The following is a 6699-nucleotide window of genomic DNA, read 5'->3' as shown; positions in this document are numbered from 1 at the left end:
AATTTATTCGCGTTGCAAACGCACTTACTGCAAAGATTCTGGCTATAGCATCCGCATGCTATTTCCACGCGCGATTCTTTACGCTGTGTGCCGTTTTATTTTGGTTGTTTCGCGATAACCTGCGACTGATGGTAGCTACAGTGAAGAAAAACGTGCACGCCCTGTCGGGTTTTGCGGTTTCCGATAGGTGAGTGGTAACATATGCTACATGCCATTCTTTAAAAGCTACTTGCCTGTGTTTCACAACAATATTCTTTTTCTGTTTGACGCCGACCGCTGTTCGTATGATAAACACATTTGCTGCCAAGCAGCCGACCGTTGTTCTTGCAAGGGCAGAAGGGCCACAAATAAATAGTCTTTATTTCGTCTGCGTCGTCCTCTGACTTCATGCGCACGTGCTGAGCATGACACTGTATGTGTGACGCGAATTACGACGCTCTCGGTTTTATAAGCAGCGTGTTCCTACACAAAGTTGCGCACCTGGAAAAAAAAAGCCGTGATGGTCACGTTCCGTTCCTGCGTGTACAGCCTAATGAAAAGCACACGCAATTTCGCTTTGTTTCTTCTTTTTTTTTTCAAAATATCGTTGCTATGCGACGGGACGCATGCGCGCCAATAGCATGAAAGCGCTACAGTTGGCGTTGGCACGAGAGGAGTGTGCATCTGTTTGTCGTGTAACGGGCTCGCGTGCTGGCCGACCCTAGTCGAATCCCACCGTCGGACAAGTAATTCTGAAGCTTGAACCTTATTTGAAGTTTGTTTACTCTCATGATAATTCACGGTAAGGGACCACAGAACGAAAAGCCACAAAAAGGTGTCTCGAAACTTTTCGGGACCCGACAGCAGTTGCTCTCGCGCATGCGTGCTGTGCACCGCGACAGCTCTTGTTTTGTATTTCTTACTTATAAAAAAAAATAATGAGGTTCTACGTGCCAAAACCACGATATGATCATGTCACACTTAACATTTCTGTGGCAAGTTTTTCGCACTTCATCACTGAAACTGTCATTTTGCGAAAAGATTTCGCTACACTGGTGAGATTTGTAAATTCTAGCGAAGTGTGAAGGTAACATCATGAAAAGAGTACATTAACCAACACAGAATCACGAGGCAGACACTCCGGTGGTATAAACACAGCAGCAGACAGCAGACACTCCGGAGGTATAAAGTACGACGCCATTTTGAAAACGTTCCATGACGACGACTTTGTTTGCTTCTGTGATTGGCTAGCGGAGTAACACAACGCCGTGCGATCCGTGTGCCTCGGCTGCCAACTGCTGTTTATTTAAGTTGTATCCTACTACAGAGGTGCAATTTAGGAACGTTAAATCAGTCCACCTTGCCTGAGCATCAGTGATCGTCATGTGTCCACTTTGTGGTTGGTTTTGAGTATAAAGACATGGTCTTCTTGGCTAACTTCACGGGTTTGGTGCATCTGGGATCCGAGTATCTTATAACCACTTCCAGAAAACGAACAGCCCTTCCGCGCCTTGAGAGTGTCGTATCGACTCGCAAGAGGCATTAAAATGTAGATCTCAATGTGACAAAAAGCGAGAATTTGTCGCTGAGTACGTAAAATTAACGATAAAGGTGTAATTAGCGCCAATATGGTAAACAATTAACCACGTCTACCATACTGCTGTAAAGGGTGCACCGCCGTACTTTACGGCATGTTGAGGCAAAGCCTTCATACGGCACAATTTTTTTCTTTTTTTTTAATGGGCGAGTAAGCTTGGATTAAGCAGGGCTCGCACTGGGCAACGCTAAGTGGAAGGAAGCTTCGGCGATGCCCACAACAAGCGTGAATTAGTTGCAGAAGAGGTAAAGCTAACGATGCGGGTGTAATTAGCGCCAGTAGAGTAAGGAGTCAGTGGCGATTTAGCGGTAAATGCGAGAGAAATGCACTAGCATTTCATCGCACTTCCTTAGCTTCGCAGATAATGTTACCTCACTCGACGCATGCCCTGCCTCTTCGAGGAGCGAAGTGCAACTGATGGTGATCAGGAGCAGACTGAGGCGACGTTGCCTCAGCGTCGTCATCCTTTCCCTTTCTCGAGCGCCCATTCGCAGCTGCCCTGTGCTCTCTCTCTCCCCCAGCTCTGACTGATTTCTAGACCACCCACGCTCTTGTAAGCTATCCCATTGGTAAGCTCCAGTAAGCTCTCCTGTCGCATCTCTACCTCTACCACGTTAGCGCGTGCTGCAGAAAATCCTGAACCACACATACCCAACCCCTTCTCTACCATCAAAGTTGCTCGTACCTTGTCAAAGCTATTCCTTGGAATTTTGATAACGGCAGGCCACAAACAAATGCAATCGAAAAAAAAATGGCTGTGGCTTAGGTAAGGTTAAGCCCAGGATGCGAAGCATACTAGCCTTTATTTTAGTTATTGAACCACTGTTTAGCTTGGTGAACTGCTGTTGCTTGTCTATATTTGGTTCGGCTAGACGAAGAAACAACTCATGCGTTACTCTGCTTAGCCTTGGAGGCCCCGCATTGGACGCGGTGAGCGTCGAGCAACGCAGCGTTCGGCGCGGCAACGAAATGTGCGCCTGAGCAAGCGACGCACGCCTGAGCCTTAGAAACAGCTCGTTTCTAAGGCAACACCGCATTCACTAGAGGCGCTTTTGTACCGCTTTGAAGCATTGTACTCGTGGCTCAGTGGTAGCGTCTCCGTCTCACACTCCGGAGACCCTGGTTCGATTCCCACCCAGCCCATCTTGCAAGAGTTGAGCCAAAGCCACTTCTCCTCTGTCGTGACGTCACGGTGTCACGTGGTTTCAAGGCGACACCGCCGCGCCTGAGGAGCTGGGTTGAGCCCTCGTAATATGCTTCGCATAAAAAATACCGACAGCGCATGTCCTGTATGTTAGCTCTGCTCAGGCTGAAACATTAAAAGTGCGAAACAATAACTGGGGATCGAGCCACGCAAGAGGCTGCGTTTCTACCAGAAAGCTCGCCTACGTGCATAGCGTTCCCATCCAGCGTTTGCCGCTAAGCGTTAAGGTTACATAAGCTGCAGTTGTCGGGAAGCACAAAAAGCAGTACGAGGTCATTGAACGCTATCGCGTTCCACTCTTAAAGGCGAGCTTAAGCGTCCTTTAATTTCTTTTTCCTCACTTCGATACTCCTAACTCTACCACATTTCACTATACCCCTGTAAAGAATGCACCGCTGTAGCTATAGACTTGTTGCGGCAGAGCCGCCGTACGGCACACTTTTGGAAAATGGAGCGAGTTCGCGCTAAGCAATGGGGACCAAAAAGCGGCTTCGGTGGTGCCCACAAGAAGTAAGAAAAAATTAAGAGTTGGTAAAATTAACGATACTGGCGTAATCAGCGCCAATATAGTTGAAAATCAACCACATTGCCGCATAGACTTCAGCCGCTTCACTATCTCCAGAATCGACCTGCTTGGCCTCTTGATGAAAAAAAAGAAAGGGTTTCAGTTTCTGTTTATTATTCGTTAACATACAGAGAATGGGTTATAGATAACATACAAACTACGGTCCCAAAGTCAGACTGCAACGAGACCCTCGGTTAATTGCAAAAACCTGCACACGAGTGAGAAGATAAGCAAGCTAGGAGAAACATCAAGTAGAAATATCTAAAAAGAAACCAGCACAATGACGCGAAAGACAACATAAGAAAAGTTGAATGAATATAAATAAAATGTCAGTCTGCAATGTTATAGCATGCAAATATACTGGCAATCAGGCACGTACCCAGGGGGGGGGCCCGGGGGGGCCCGGGGGCGCCCGGGCCCCCCCCCGAAATCAAGTGGCATACCCCCCCCCCTCCCCACCCACGCCACCACTCCTCACATATTCCTAAAGCGCCGCCAGATTAATGTTGAGACTTGGCACCTGTTCATCGGTCAGCCTTATGCTGCCTTTTTCACTCCTTTTAGATGGTGGTAGTTATCGGCATTTCTTGTAATGTGAAGGACAGTTTTCTCATAGATTCCGCACCCGCGCGATTAACTCGAGATGCGCTCAGTTGTCACCATCTATTCAACCGTCACGCGCATAGCTGTTGCTTTTGTTAGTTCAACCTTCTTTGTTTAGGCTGATCCTGGGACCAGGAGAGGGATGCGGCTGTTACTCAGCTGGTCTGTACTCTCATGGAACGAGTTGCGGCCGCAGAAAACACCAATTGCGTTTAACTTATCCCTTTGCTTCATTATTTCCTTGAGTTACGGCTCGCCGCGACGCTGGCAGATGCCCGGAACCATATACACGTGATATGGGTTAGATAAGGTGGGAAATAAAATGATGTGAAAGAGCGTCCATCATGAAACCCTGCAATAACCCTTAAACCCATAAGCAAGATGACTGTCGCCAGTTATACCTCGTCTGTTTTTCCTTAATTGTATAGCACTTTTCGTGCAAAATTGGAAACCGGAAACAAAAATCGCAAGGAGTTGATAAATTAAGCGATCTACTAAGAAAGAGAGCCAACGCAACAACCAAACTGCAAGCAAAAGCGAATAATAAAGATGTTAACCGTTGTTCATGAGAATATTTATGGATCAACATCTTTTAGTAGAGAAAACGCCGCCGGAAGTGGAGAATAATTACTTGCTTTGAATGACGGTTCTATAGTTATGGGTCGAACCGCATCACGTAGCCACTTCTCTGCTGTGCTTATGTGGGTGTTTTTCTAACCTTTCTCGGTGAGCGCAGTACGTCTAGAATCGCAGAGTCCTGCGCTCTACGCGGTTGTATGGGAATGGCGGCCGCACAGCGTTACGCAATTCGCGGAACCGACAAAACTGATCAACAAGGTGAAAATAACTGATATTGGAAACTATAACATGAGAAACACTGAAGAAGCCATGAAAAATGAACGCAGCCTGAAATCAGTAAAAAAGAAACCTGGCATAGGACAAACCATGATGTACGCACTAACAGATAAGAGGGATAATATCATAAGCAATCTCGAAGATACAGTAAAAGCAGCGGAAAAATTCTAAGCTGACCTGTATACGGTACCCAGAGGAGTCACGATACCTCACTTAGAAACAGTAATGAAGAAGATACAGAAACTCTCCTATAACTAGCGATGAGGTCAGAAGAGCGCTGCAAGACATGAAACGATGAAGAGCGGGAGAAGAAGGTGGAATAACAGTCCATTTAATCAAAGATGGAGGAGACATAATGCTTAGAAAACTGGCGGCTCTTTATACGAAGTGTATATCGACTGAAAGGGTCCCAGAAAACTGGAAGAATGCAGACATTATACTAATCCACAAAAAAGGAGACGTTAAAGAATTCAAAAATTATAGGACCATTAGCTTGCTCTCAGTATTATATAAGATATTTACCAAAATAATCTCCAATAGAATAAGGGCAACACTGGATTTTGTCAACCAAGGGAACAGGCTGGCTTCAGGAAGAGATACTTTACAATGGATCACATCTATGTCATCAATCAGGTTATCGCGAAATCTGCACAGTACAATAAGCCTCTCTATGTGGCTTATATATAGATTACGAAAATGCATTTGATTCAGTAGAGATACCAGAAGTCTAGAGGCACTACGTAATGAAGGACTACAGAAGGCTTACGTAAAAATCTTGAAAAATATTGCTTCATGCGTGTGGTATTTGTTTGTTTGAACGAGGTGCGTGGGCGCCATCACTCCAGAAAAGAGGAGGAAGAACGAACTGGGCTGGCGCTGTGAATATAACCGGTCAGCGCTGCAACCGTTGTTGTAAATATAATCTGTAAATAGTTTCTCGTATTACTGGCTCGTCCTTCGCGTAAGAATATATACAGAGGTTCAACAGCTTCCTTAATTCTACACAAGAAAAGCAGGGAGATACCTATAGGGAAATGGGTCAGACAGGGAGACACAATTTCTCCAAAGCTATTCATTGCGTGCTTAGAAGTCAAGCTATTAAACTGGGAAGGCTTAGGAGTAAAGATCGACGGCAAATATCTCAGCAACCTTCGGTTTGCCGATGACATTGTTCTATTCAACAAAAATGCAGACGAGTTACAACAAATGATTGGAGACCTTAACAGAGAGAGTGTAAGAGTGGGGTTGAATATTAATATGCAGAAGATGACGATAATGATAAATAGCCGGGCAAAGGAACAAGAGATCAGGATCGCCAGTCGGCCACTAGAGACTGTGAAGGAGTTCGTTTACCTAGGTCAATTAATCACAGGGAACCCTGATGATGAGAAGGAAATTCACAGAAGAATAAAAATAGGTTGGATCGCATACGGCAGACATTGCCAGCTCCTGACTGGAGGCTTACCATTATTATTGAAAAGTAAGGTGTGCAATCAGTGCATTTTGCCAGTGCTGACATATGGGGCAGAGACTTGAGAATTAGTTAAGGACCGCGCAAAGAGCGATCGAACGAAGATTGCTAGGCATAACGTTAAGATAGAGAAAGAGAGCGGTTTGGATCAGAGGGCGAACGGGTATAGACGATATTCTAATTGACATCAAGAGGACAAAATGTAGCTGGGCAGGTCATGTAATGCGCCGGTTAGATAATAATAATAATATTTGGGGTTTTACGTGCCAAAACCACTTTCTGATTATGAGGCACGCCGTAGTGGAGGACTCCGGAAATTTTGACCACCTGGGGTTCTTTAACGTGCACCTAAATATAAGCACACGGGTGTTTTCGCATTTCGCCCCCACCGAAATGCGGCCGCCGTGGCCGGGATTCGATCCCGC

The sequence above is a fragment of the Dermacentor albipictus genome, chromosome 6 (genome assembly GCF_038994185.2).
Source record: "Dermacentor albipictus isolate Rhodes 1998 colony chromosome 6, USDA_Dalb.pri_finalv2, whole genome shotgun sequence".
Classification (NCBI taxonomy): domain Eukaryota; kingdom Metazoa; phylum Arthropoda; class Arachnida; order Ixodida; family Ixodidae; genus Dermacentor; species Dermacentor albipictus.
The sequence above is the reverse complement of the archived record's forward strand: the minus strand, read 5'-3'. Positions refer to the sequence as shown.